General features: G+C 38.0%; 1 protein-coding gene across 4 annotated transcripts in view; it reads left to right on the forward strand.

The window, feature by feature from the left end:
* Positions 1-14,054, forward strand: part of GREB1 (growth regulating estrogen receptor binding 1) — a 96,575-nt gene that overhangs the window by 18,643 nt on the left and 63,878 nt on the right. Inside the window, exon 1 of one of the 4 annotated variants that reach the window (XM_061460829.1) lies at positions 13,336-13,441. The exons of the other annotated variants lie outside the window; for them this stretch is intronic. The gene's annotated coding sequence lies outside the window, so the exon portion shown is untranslated. Of the gene's footprint in view, positions 1-13,335; positions 13,442-14,054 lie in introns of those variants that run through there. 4 annotated transcript variants of the gene reach the window in all.

The following is a 14,054-nucleotide window of genomic DNA, read 5'->3' on the forward strand; positions in this document are numbered from 1 at the left end:
CTGGACCCTCTCTCTCTTGTTTCTGAATATCTGCTGTAGATCTTTGTTCTGTCAAAAGGATTTTTTAAAATCTGGTTTTAAGTACTGGCCTTCATTTTGCGTCATTCAGTCTGGAGAAGCCAAATTAGAATTACAAGAGCTGCAGGAAAAGTCATTATGATTTTTGTAAAAGGATGTGAGACATCATTGTAGATTTCCATCTCTAATTCTGGAGTAGAATTAATGACCTAGTAATTAAATGCTAGCTAATGTCTAATGCTTTATAAAAAAGAGAACTAATATATATGGCAACTGGATGGCCATGCATAGTGATGTGATCTGAATTAGCTGCTCCCTCAAGAGACAGGCTTTAAAGTTGTTAGGTCAAAGCACAGTGGCAGTAATTATTAAGAGAAGAGTAAAGAAAAAAAGAGGAAAACAGTATTTTGCTACTGTATTAATTTGCTCTCTACCTGCATCATGAATAATATGGTACATAAGTGTCAGTATGAGTTGTTCCATTGCTGAGTATTTCAGTTCTTGGAAAGGAGAAGTAGGTGGAAGTGAAGTGTGTCTATTATTTTGGAGAAGTACATTTAGAGAGGATGCTTTTAAAAAGACAGTGAATAGAAATCAGAGAAAGTAGAATGAATAAGAGAGAACTGTGACCAGGATGCACATGGACTTGAAAGCAGAGTCTGCAGTGCTAAATAAAACAGCTTGCGGTGAGCTTGAACACTGGAACTTCTGACTAGAGTGGTTCCTGGAACCGTTTTGTCCTTCCAGACAGTGCCTGGGCTGGGAATGACGTGTACCAGGGACTGTTCCCCATATGTGTGGACCTCATGTATTGTCCCAGGAGGCTTTTTCCCACTAAAACATTTTTGCAGCCCTTCAGTTTCATGTTGTGAAAGCATCGCTGTGATGACTTGCAACACAGCACTGGTATTGATTCAAATTCTGTCTCAAACCAGACATGATGGTTATGTCCACAAAGCCATAGGGCACTACATGTATCCAAGAAAGTTAGCATGGGCCTGCCACAGAATGACCTGTGGCTTGGCTTTATTTCACAATATAGACGTAGCAAAGGAACAGCGTTCCCTGTTTGGATGTAGCTAATAAATGGATGGGATTGCTGTGAAATGTACCTGCCTTATTGAGTAATGCTAATGACAGGGACTTCATCTGTATGAGTCTTCCAATAAACTAATTTCTAGGGTCTACCACTAAGGACAGTTGAATGTGCCATACAGAGAAAAAGGGACTAATAGGAATAACTAAAAGTTACATCACAGTGTAAAGGGCATATTTTGTCTTTGTCTTTTGTGCAAAAATCTGTGAGGTCATGCAAGTAGACCAAGTGAATGTAAGCTGATGATGGAAACTGCTGTATAAACAAGTGCCATATTATGCACGGATAATTGAGTCTTAGCCTCAGGACACATAAAGTTCTCTGTATGTGTATATATATGTCAATATGTGTGTATGTACAGGTTGTACGTACCCACCTGGTTTATTTTTATCCATCACTGGTAGATAGCTATTTCTTAAAAATTGCTTCTTAATTCCATACTAGGACACCGTTATCTGAAAAAATTAAGGAAGTGATAAGCAGAATTTATTTGAAGGAAGCAAAGCTTCAAGACTGCTTATAAAGTAAAAAACCTATTCAATATGAAAAAATTCATAAAGCTCTACTTACGTAAAGAATAAGCACCTTAATGGGAAGATGCTATTTGTATAGTATATAGACTGTTAATTGAATGGAGAAGATGACGAAAAAAAGATAACAATATATTAGTTCTAAGCCTGTAATATCAAGTACTGAAAGAAGTTACCAGTCAGAGTGTTAGAAGAAAAAGAAGGTCTTTGATAATAGAATTCTAGTAAAGATTCTAGTTTGCAATTGTGTGAACCAGTTATTCCTCCCTCTTCTTCTTCACATTTTTTTGTCACAGGAGACAATGAAGAAAAGTGATATTTCTAGCTGAAAATGACCTGGCCCTTTGGTGGTCTTGACTCATAGTCTACTTTAGCCAGAAATATTTTGTCTCAATCTTAGGCAGATTGCAGGCAAGCAACAATTACAAAGATTTTTCCTGAGTACCTATGGAGGTGTTTCCCTACATAGGATAAATACTTTAGAGGTCTTCACATATGGTTCTGTCATACAGCTACTATTTGGGTGCCTTTAATATAATGTTTTTCTTTATTCTTCGAAAGTTAACTTCTGATGCAGTGCAATTTCCTGAAAGCCATGTAATAGTGTTTACAAAATAGACAGTGCTTTGGGATCCAAGACATTTCCAAGGAAATGTTTCAGTATGTTTTCAGTAAGTAAAGTTATGTATTTTATTGTGAGAAATTATATATTGGTTTAGAAAATAAAAGCTGAGATGATAACATTAGTATGTCTTATAGCAAATTAGGATAATCTTGAACCTCTCAGAATCAGAGATATGGGCCAAAGTAGAGGGGCCAAGGTGCCCTGTGGTGTGCAGGTGAAGTGACCTGCTCGGAATCAAAGAAAATGTAATTTTCAAAGTTTAAATTAGAAGCCTAATCTTGTTCCCAGCTGATCCTGTGCTAACAGTTCTGAATGTATCTTCCTAACGCTTTCAAATTATACCATAAAGCTAAGATACATTTTTTCTGAAAGAGCCTTTGTCAACTGTCCAGGGAAAAGACTGTCTCTTTATGAGAAATGTTTACTGCTATTGAATGAATGATATGTGTATGTAAAATATACTGGTTGTATAATTACAGGGAAAATGAATGCTGGCAGATGTGAAAGAGACATCCCTGTAAGCAAAGAATTTTGCTCTTATACAAATTACAGGGCAGATGGATGCTGGCAGATGTGGAAGTGCCAGCCCTTTAAAGCAAGAATTTTGTTTCAATAAAAGCTTGTTCCTAACATGTCAATTGGTACAATATTTCCAATTGTAGTGTTTCAGACATACCATTTTGTTCTGTTCATTCTAGAGTGCTATTCCATTCTTTCATCTAGTCACATGGACTCTATTCTGCTAAATCTTTCTTGATCATGAGAGACTGTCTTCTGCTGCAGGTACAATCTACAATGTGCAGGTACATTACTCAAATGTAAGAACAATGCCCAGGTTTTTTTAAAAAATATGAAACACTATCAACCAACTGAAATAATGGAATTAAAAATAATATAAATGAGTGTCTTAATTTTTATACTTTTTTGTACAGTGAACTGTCCTGATGCACCCTTGATGTGCAGTCATGATTTTGTAGACTTCTAGCATATGCCTCTAAGTCACCTCTTTTCTATTCTGAAGCATCCCAGTCAACTAGGTAGTGCTGAAGCTTGTTAATCCTTTTAGTCTTCCTTCTTGTCTTTCTTTGAACCAGCAAGATGTCAAACAGGGCAAAAATGCCATAATGGCAGTATTGTTCCTCTCTGGCTTCTTTTCTGTAGTATGAGATGTGGGAAAATGGTAGATTTTAACATTGCTTTCAGCATAATCTCAGAAATCACACATCTGTCAAACTGAATTGTTACTTTGTTGAAGAATTTAGTGTCATTCTGTCAGACTTCAGTCCAGAACTGCTTTTTGATAAATTATGAGGATAAACCAACATCCCCTACAACTTTCTTCTCCCTAAATTGGAGAGATATGGATTTGATGGGTAGACTGTTCGATGGATGAGGAATTGGCTGGATGGCTGCATCCAGAAGTTAGTGGTCAATGGCTCAATGTCTGGATGGACACCGGTGACAAGCAGCATCCCTCAGGGGTCTGTACTGGGACTAGTACTCTTTAATGTCTACATCAACATCATAGTGGGATTCAGTGTGCTGTCAGCAAGTTTACAGATGACATGAAGCTGAGTGGTGCAGCTATCATGCCCAAGGGATGGAATGTCATCCAGAGGCACTTGGACAGGCTCAAGAGGTGGGCCTATGCAAATCTCATGAGGTTCAACAGTGACAAGTGCAGATCCTGCACCTGGGTTGGGACAACCGCTGGCATCAATATGGGCTGAGGGATGAGGGGATTGAGGGTACCCCAGCGGAGAAAGACTTGGGTGTACTGGTGGATGAACGGTTGGATATGAGTCAGCAATATGTGCTTGCAGACCAGAAGGACAATCATATCTTGGGCCACACACAAAGGAGCATGGCCAGCAGGTAAAGGGAGGTGATCCTGCACCTCTACTCTGCTCTGGTGAGACCCCACCTGCAGTGCTGCATCCAACTATGAGGTCCTCAGTACAGGAAAGACGTGGACCTGTAGGAGAGGGTCCAGAAGAGGTCACAAAAATGATCAACGGGATAGAGCACCTCTCCTATGAAGAAAGGCTGAGAGAGCTGGGGTTGTTCATCCTGGAGAAGAGAAGGCTCCGGGGAGACCTTTAGAGCAGCCTTTCAGTTCTTAAAAGAGACCTATAAGACAGGGAAATAATTTTAGCAGGGCCTGTTGCAATATGACGAGGGGTAATGGTTTAAAACTAAAAGTGGGGGGATTCAGGCTGGACATGGGGGAAAAATTCTTTACAATGAGGGTGGTAAAAGCTGGCACAGGTTGCCCAGAGAGGTGGTGGATGCCTCATCCCTGGAGATGTTCAAGGCCAGGCTGGGTGTGCTTCTGGTCAACCTGATCTAGTCAAAGATGTCTTTGCTCATTGCAGGGGGGGTTGGCCTAGATGATAGTTGAAGGTCCCGTCCAACCCAAACTGTTCTATGATTTTATGATTCTAAAAGAGCAAAAATTATACTTAATCATGACATTTTATACTTGTCATATATATTGTTATAATTTTTTTACTTCTTTTTTTTTTTTTTTTCAAAAGTTAACATCATTGTATATAGTTGCTATGCTATTTCAGCACCACGACAGAACCAAGACAACTTGTCTTCTTGTTCTTCCATTTTTAGGAGTTACATAAAATTGACCATGTCTGTGTCATCTGTTCTTGTCATACTTCTACAGAAGGGGAAGAAGATATTTCAGGAGGGCTGGAGGAGGCATGCTGAGCAAAGTTCTGCTTAACCTTCATTTTTACTGTTACTAGCACCAACAGCTAGGTTGGTGCTAGAATTTACCTGATAGAATTTACTCTGAGGAAGTTTTGAGTAGACCAGTTTCACAACCTTTCTGAACTCACATGTAAAGATATTTGCTTTTGGGCTTGATTCTGGTGGTTGCTGTACTGCTGTGCATTTACAGGCCTAACCAAAAGGCAGCTAGCATTAGAATTGTCCAGAAGCCCCACAGATTATGGATGGAGAGGGAGTCAGCATTTGTGTTGTCCAATGTATATCCTGTTTCTGATGTTGGAACCTGTTCCATATACTTCCAGAGGCAAATGAAAGCAAATTTAGCTGCTTACCCACCTTTCCACGGATGAAAATAAGGTTTTGCTTCTTAGTTGCTTGATATTGACATTTTCAATGGAGTCTTTGAGTAATTTTCAAAGGAGGAGTATTCAAAGTATGTTGTTATCTTGCCTGCCTCTTGGGTGTCTAAAACTTAATGTGAGCTCATGATTGAAGCATTTTAGCATCTTTGGATTCTTTGCCTACTTATTTTTATTCTGCAGATGACTTCCTGTTATACAAGGTAAGGTTGGGCTCAGATATCCGAGGGATGAGAAATTAATATGGAGACCGCAATGCTGGCTTACACAGTGTACTATCAACTAGAATAGTTCTGTATTGACTCTCAGTTCAGCAGGACCTATCTGTACAGCTCATAGTAGAGGAATAGACCTGGAAGACTGTAGTATAGCTGTGGTTACATGGCCCACACTTAGCCTAATATACTGTATAAAATCTAAGTTGACTTTGCTTGGAGTCTCACTGAGAGTTTGTTTCTGTACATCCAATATAGCTGACAGCCAAGGTAGGCAACACTTGCATAGATATTTCAGAGTTTCAGTGTTCCTCCAACATTGTGTTTTCTATTTTTCCAGTATTGTTAACATTTTTACGTATGAATAATTTTCAGCATAAAAATCCGCAGAATCTGTACTGTTTGCTAGCAGAGCCATGTGACTAATAACTAGGAGAGCCTGGCAAAGCAGAGGAATAAGATGCTGGCTGTATAACTAGCTAAATACACTACAGAGGAGAAACCTTAAATTTCTGTAACACAGAAAGTTTGATATGATGCTGAATCCTCACTGGAACAGACAATATTTTAAGGAATAAAAATCATCAGAAATTCTGGTTAACATATGAAACATTCATGAAACTGGTTTGACCTAAAGCCTGTTGATCTCACTGGATTTTGATCTCTACTCTTATTGCAGATCAATAAAGAAACTGTAGAGAAAGACAGCAGGAGATGGGAAAGCTGTGTACCTTATTTCTCCTCATCTATACTTATAATAATTTAGAAGGTACAGGGAATTCCTAGCACCATTTACCTAAGTAAGGGAAAAATCTACTCTTTGTTAGAAAACATTGTTCCTACATGACTGTATCAGTAGACTTCCCAAGTAGAATTACAGAAATTGAAAGATTGACTCCTCCACACCGTCTAAACTTCACACATCTACCAGCATTTAAACTAAATAAGTAAATATTTAATAAGACATTGAAACAGATCATACAGAGGGGTATTGCAGGGGAACTACATTCAGATCTGAGCTTTTCCACAGTTCCTGTATGACTTTGATTGAAATATTTAACTTAGACTCTTGAAACTATTTAGATAACATTATCTGCCAGGGATTTCAGTTGTACTTAGGGATTCAGGTGCTCACAGAAGCTATAGTGATATCACTTCAGGCTGTAATTTCCCATCAGTAACATGGAGGAAGAACATATCCTTACTTCCCTGTGGGTCTCACAGGGTGGTAATTATTAACCCCTGAAGTGTTCAGGAATTGTGATACATAGTCCACAATTTGAAGAATGAGAAATTGGAGATTCTGAGATTTTTGAGATTTCTTCTCAAAATTAAGAAGGCACAGTTTTCATTTAAGTGAGATTGGAAACTGTGCTGCTGTGAGCATTCTCATTTAGTGCGTTCCATGTACAGCACTAAACTCTTTAGTATCAAGCAAGCAACTAGATGATAGAATTCTTAAGATAAATGTATATAAAATCAAGGTAAACTAAAGAGATTAAAACTCTAATTAAAGTAAGAAAGTCTGATAGAAAGTTGTGCTGTAGTACAGCAGCTCTGCGTGTATTTGTGCTGTGGTATATTTGTTTTGCTTACAAACTGAGGTAGGTATTCCTGTCTGATTCATGAGTATGAAAAAAAGACATCCATTGGTACATGTGGACATGATTCCTCACCAAGAGTGTATAAGGGTTGGGAACATATATGTATAAATGGCAGATTATTGGGAAATAGAATGCATCAATGACAGTGGAAACTGTATAGGTATCTTTAACAGTCTGCAGTGGAATAGCATCATCACTGTCTTAGAAGCTGGAGATAGGTGGTGGTTTAACACAAATCACATGCAAGATTTGTTCAATTAGTTTCAGTTCACATTTGCAACTGAGTGTAATGTGCCTATTCCCTGAGTATGAGATGGTGCCACATCTTGTCTCCTGACCCAATGTACTGTACAGTGTCCTGCATCACATGGCTTGACATATGAGGTCTTTCACAATGAGCACAAAGACAGTTGAGAGTTCTTAAGAGCTGTGTTTCTAAGCACTCAAATGGATGTTACTCAGCCTAGAGGTTCAGAGGGTTTTTTGCCAGTATGACAATTACTAGAGATGAAGGAACACTTCAGGAAGTGTTTTGAGCAGTTGGAACTGTTAATAGCTACAGAAGTATCAGTCAGGCTGTAGCTTTTAAGTTTAAAAAATGGTCTTTATACATTCATTTAAGATTTTTACACAGGTACAGCATGACTGAACAAAGAGTGGGTGCTTCTGTGCAGTGTGTGAATAAACATGAAATGTGGGTGAGATGTGAAAGCACCAACAGTTTCAGTTACCGTTAAGAGCAATGAAGAGACAACAGTGACAGCTGAAATGTTCCTGTTTTGCGCTGAGAAAATGAAGGCTTTTTCTGGCAATGGTTGTACCAGTTGTAAAACAATGTGTCTGATTAATAATGCATTCTATTGAAAAGCAATGGGTGGTTTGCTTAGGTATGATTCATTGTTGTCTGCTGCAGCAATTCTGTTGCTTGCCTTAATGTCAGCATGACCCTGTTTATTTTGTCAGTCTTTAGAGTCTGTGCTGTTGGTGTTTTAGGAGGAATTAACAAGAGACAGCAATTTATGGGTTCCTCTAGTTTTTGCCAAGTATGTCTTTCATTATTTTCTTTCTTTCTCCTCCTCAAACCCCTTTTCTTCTTCCCATTATTAAAACTTTGTTGTTTTTTAAAACTTAATGGACATTCTTTCTTAACTCTTTAATAACTTTTTTCCTCAGAGATTTTAAAAACATGTACTGTTGTGATTAAGATCCTTGTTAATTCAGTGATACGTAGAACAAAAGTCCTTGTATGAGTTTAAATACAAAACAGTATTTTAGAAGGCTTTTGTGTGACTTTAATACATTTTCATATAAAAGGCAATCCTATTCCAGTTAGTTCTCTACACTTGCCTTCTCAGTTTCTTTCACATTTGTTAGTATTTCACAATAGATGTCTGCAAATTATTTTGCAGTTCTCCTGAACATCTTTTTTGAAAACTCCTGTTTCTTTAATGCCTACAAAAACTGAAAAGTAGTCTCCTGACATGATTTTTTTTCTGGCAGCATGACTGGAATAGCTTGTAATCTTGAGTATAACTGTTCTCTGTACTTTAGAAAAGTGATATTATCCCCAATTTAAAGTCAAACAGTGGAAAGACAGTGAGGTTACAGAAAATAAAACAAACAAACAGACAAAAAAAACAAACAAAAAAACCCCCACAACCCAAATCACAAACAAAAAAGAAAAAAAAAGCAGACAAAAGACTTTGAAGAATTTACATGGAATATTCCAATCTGAAATCCTGAGAACCCTACCTGGGAGAACCCAGCTTCTTTGAACCCATAGATGTGTGGGAAGCTGTGGCCTAAGGGCCATGTGGTGCAGTGGCTCTTACCCACATTGCTCAGGGTAACACTCTTCAGAATGGATGGGCTGTGTCTGCAGTGCTCTACACTACTTCTGTGCCTCTGAGGCACAGGTTTTGTGCATGTGTGTTCAGATGACCAAGTAGTGTGAAGTATGTTTCACAGCTAGCCAGAATGGACTTCATGGACTCATGGCATGGCATGTGCTGCACGCCTGGAAGTATGGATGAGAACAGGTGTGTGAGAGCACCAGACCTTTTGGGAAACTCTTAGAGAACTGTGCAGGGTGATGGGAACAAACCTGACACAATCTTATCCATGCTGGCTAGAAAAAAGGAGTGCTTTATTCAACCACCAGCAGAACTAAAGCTGAGTGCAGAATGCCTGGATGTAAACTAACATGTTTGCAAAGTAGGCAGGTATCTCAGTATACCTTGGAGCATATCAAAGACCACTAAACATCTATATGTAAGCAACTGAATTGAGCCCCAAGACTAAATATAGAAGTCTTCATATAGATGACTACAGCTGCAACACCTGGTAGTCAATGAAGCTATAGCCAATGTAGTCAACAAAGCCAGGTGAGTGATTCAGCTCACGCTGAACTAAATAAACACTAGTGGCTGGTCAACTGAATCACGCTCTCAGCTTTATTGATTTAAATGATTATAACATAAAATTTTGCTTAGTGAACCAGCAGATACCTGCAGTCTGATTCATTTGTGTAAATATAGGTGCCTCTTTTCATGCGAGGTTTGCTGGTTTACCCAAGATGTCCATAAAGGACTGGCAGATATGACAGAGGACTTGCCCAGACCTCTGCTTCTTTGAAGCAGCAGCTGAAATACAGGCAGAATACCCTAGAACATCTCAAAGTTAGAAGATGCCTGCAGTTAGGCAGCTGAATCAAACTCCTGGATGATCTTAAAAGTTTCCTTCTGTACAAATCCAAAGCACAAGACTAAGTATATTTCTCATGGAGGAGATCATTTTGGTTCCGTATAAGTACCCTAAAAAGCTCAACCTGGTGGGTATTTTTAGGCTATATATATGATATTTTATATAAGATTTTGTACACATTTCAATATTTCTGCATAAGCACAAAAGGCAGGTATGCCTGCAACATTTTAAAAACGTTTTGAGAAGAAAAGTAGTTGTCTTACAATTAAACCAATCATTCTGATTAGTAGGACCCAGTTCTTTCATACACAATCTGCATGCAGAATGCTTCAAATATTAAGTTGTTGGGTGTTTTGGAGGGACAGTCTCCATTCTTCCCTGCTAAAGCTGTTGGACAAATCAGTCATTTGATCACAAATAACCCTTGCTCAGTTTCTTGACCCCTCCGACATTAAACTTAACAACCATCTCCCAATTTTCTGGTTGTGCAGTGAACAACTCTTTCCTTGTTCTTTCTTATCAACAAATGTCTTAGTAAAATATTTTCATGGTGCTGTTTATGATTTTGTCCTTGTCTCTTAGTCTCAGTGTTTTGAACTTCTTAAATCTTGTTACCCTGGAGTTATAACCTCAGGTTATGTCCCTTGTTTCACTTCTGTTCCAATGTTCTCAAACTTTGGAACACATGCTCTGGAGATTCCTGTAAAAAAAGATTATTTTCTCTAAGTGCTGAGAGTACAAGGTATATGTTTTACATGCCTTTTGTTGGGATAATTTCATGGTCATCTTTCTCCTAACAACTTTTCTGTCAATTCATCACTTACATTACTGGTCCATTTACACAGATTCAGCAACCAATTTCAGCAGACACACCCATGCTTTGCTAATGCGTGTTCCATCAGTAGCTGCATTCTGACTAACTCCCACTGGTTCTGTATACAAGATCTCCTCCATTATCACTGCTCCTTCCTGCATTCTGGCTCTGGGTACTAACCAAGCACAACAGGCTTCTCTCTGCTTACTTGCCCTTTCTTCTCTTGTGGAGCTTCTGTTCCATGCTTATGTCCAAGGCAGGCAGGCCATTACTGAATATCAGGTTACCATAATCTCCTTTAACACCTACCCAATACTAATGTTCTTTACAAGTGATGTCGTGTTTCCAATCCCAAAGCAGAGACAGGCACTGCAGATCCCAGACTTCATTCTAGAGAGCACCCTGTGCAGAATCCTAGGGAAATTCTGTTCATATGCATGACAGTTCTGGGGCAAGTATGTTTGGCTGGTGTCAATCAAGCAATACCTCTTTAAAATGTGAATTTTATGGTTTGTGTTATTGTTGACCTAGGAAATTATTAAAAATGACTCTTCCAAAAAAACATGTGCTTTCATCTACATGCATATGTATTTCTTGGAGTGTTTGTTTTCCTTCTGGATTTCTCTAAACTTTGGCTGTCAATAGAGTCTTTCAAGTGTCATCTTGTCAGGTTAAACTGTTTAAGGTACACAACTGTACAATGCTTTTAGGAAACCAGACAGTGATTTCTGCATTCCCTAGCTGAATGATTTTGTACCCTACTTGAGAATGACATGACTGAGGTCTTCCATATTTGGTGTTAAGTATAGAATATCTGTAAAGCCTCTGGTTCACTTCCATAGTAACAGAGAAACATACCAGTCACTCTATTAGAGCATTGCTTGCAACTTTCTGTACAATTTCTTCTTCACATTCTTTCATACAGTGCTTCCATTTAGAATTCAAGTATAGAACAGAACAGAATAGACTATTTCAGTTGGAAGGGACTGACAGTGATCATCTAGATCAAGTACCTGACCACTTCAGGGCTGACCAGAAGTTAAAGCATGTTGTTAAGGGCGTTGTTCAAATGCCTCTTAAACACTGAGTATGTATATAGAGTATATAGGTTTTTTTTTAAATTACCGAATAAATAATGAAAGCATTCCATTAATGTGGAAATAGTTTTCAGTGAAAACACTGATCCCCCAAGTCTCTAAGGGACTCCTCAGCAGACTTTAAAATTTTATTTTTTTCAGCATTGTGTTACAAAGAAGAATCAGAAGGTGTAATTTTAAGACTGAAGTATGGTATTGAAACAGTCTTCATGGCCTGGAGATAAAGATCCTGTTTGCACCACCATCACAGACCACATCTTTCTGGGCCTTTTCTTTTGCATAAATTAGTGCCCATATGCTTTATGCTTACCTAGATGAGGGATCTGATTTAATCTAAACAAAACCCTACAAAGTTTATTAGTTTTCAACTGTATCAGCTCAGATCAATGCCACTGAATAACAGAGGGAGAATATATAATCAAGAGTGAAAGACATTGCTTTTCAGCTATAACGTGAGTTTAGAGCAGCTTAAGCCAGCCATGAAATTGTAGCCTGAGAGTGAAGGCTGCAAATGAAGTTTCACAAGCTGTACTGAAAAATAATATCTTTTCATTGTTCAGTGTACCCCGCATGCAAAGGTTATAGAGGGCATTAATTCTACTGAGAGCCTGGATAAGTCCTTGATTTTACTAATTTCAGTGGTACTTAACTGAGCTTAAAATCAAGCACATACATATCTGAATGTTTAATGGAGCCACAGGAAAAAGAAAATTCCATTTTTAGAATAAATGCTTTCATCTTCTGAAGTGATGTGCTGCAATTTGTGACCTAAGGAAACATTTGATAGATATACCTTTACCAGAAATAAACGTTCTCTGTACATGTACTCTAGATGTATCTTGAAAAGATGCAGTGTTTGTTTATGCATGATACAATGGCTCTTTCTTTGTATATCCAGCATTATATTTAACATCCTCTCACAAATATTGTTTTGGTTTCCTGTCCTTTTATTCAGACAATACAAGCATAGTACCAACACAAAGATAATATCGCTGCATATCTAATTTTTGTTCTGTTAATTATGTCTTCTATTAACAAAATGAAGCACTCACAGTGTGTGCTTTATGGTTTCTTTAGTGATACAATGCAAAAGGACACATTAATATCTTTTAAAAACCCACCTTCAGTCCTTTTAAAAACCTGCAACAAAATTGTTGATGTTAATAATGCTTCAGGCTGATAGATTGATAAATGCCTGAAAAGGTACACCATGACCTAGCACAGCACTTCAGTATTAATAAGATACAAAGGCAGACAATTTATCATTTAGTATAGCCAGCACACAAATTAGAGAACAGCTTGCCAGGGTATATTGTGGTCTCATTACTTTGTTTTCCCCATACTTGCAGAATAGATGGCTTTAAAATCATTCTGTGCTTTACTGTGACAGGAGAGTGTTCATGTCATCGTGACCTGACTGAGTTGTTCAGTTGCGCACAGTGCTGACTCAGGAGCCTTAAGTGTCCTAACAAATTCTCCAAGCAGCAGGCTCTTCTAAATCAAATGAAGGAAAACTCCATAAAGATATAATCACTGGCAGTACCACAGGTGTAAGATGTTTAGCAGTGCAATCAGAATATGAAACTTTGGGAGTAATTTACTGGATGTCACTGAGGAACACATGCTTTCATTACGGTACAGTATATTTTCTATTACATTGCTAGTATTCCCATGCTACAAAATACTGTTTAATGAAAATATGTAAATTTCATAAGGCAATGTACAATGACTTATGTTGGTTACTGTTCAAATATTACAGTTGAGAGATATTTTACAGGTAGTATTAATGTTTTATGAATGTGCATTTGGCTGCATTTTCTATACCTCCTGGCTTGTCAGTCATTTGCTGTCTTTGGAGTGAGTGATTTCCTCTCAGAAAAACTTGGAAATCTGAAAACAAAATATAATAAATGCAGACAACTTGAATTTTTAAACCCTCAAAATATACAGCTCAAATCTCAAACTGCTAAGTTCAGTTTCTTAAATTGATTAAATTTGAGCTATGTAGCTGTTCTTTAACGGTGCTTGTCTAATGCTTTTGGATTGCATATTTATGTTTGTTTCTTATTTGATGTATTTTCAACACATAGTACATACGCAACTGATCTCTTAATTGAGTACACCTTAATGTTCAGTTCTCTATTGCAGTGTACTACATTCACCTACAGATGTATTTGCTATCCACAGATGGTGAAGCATATTTTAAACTGCTCCCATTGTGTTTCTGCCCACTCTTTGTTCATTAGAG

Source organism: Pezoporus flaviventris, unplaced genomic scaffold, assembly GCF_033815535.1.
Source record: "Pezoporus flaviventris isolate CSIRO_AGI_PZ_B2104156 unplaced genomic scaffold, CSIRO_AGI_Pfla_v1 ptg000031l, whole genome shotgun sequence".
NCBI classification, from domain to species: domain Eukaryota; kingdom Metazoa; phylum Chordata; class Aves; order Psittaciformes; family Psittacidae; genus Pezoporus; species Pezoporus flaviventris.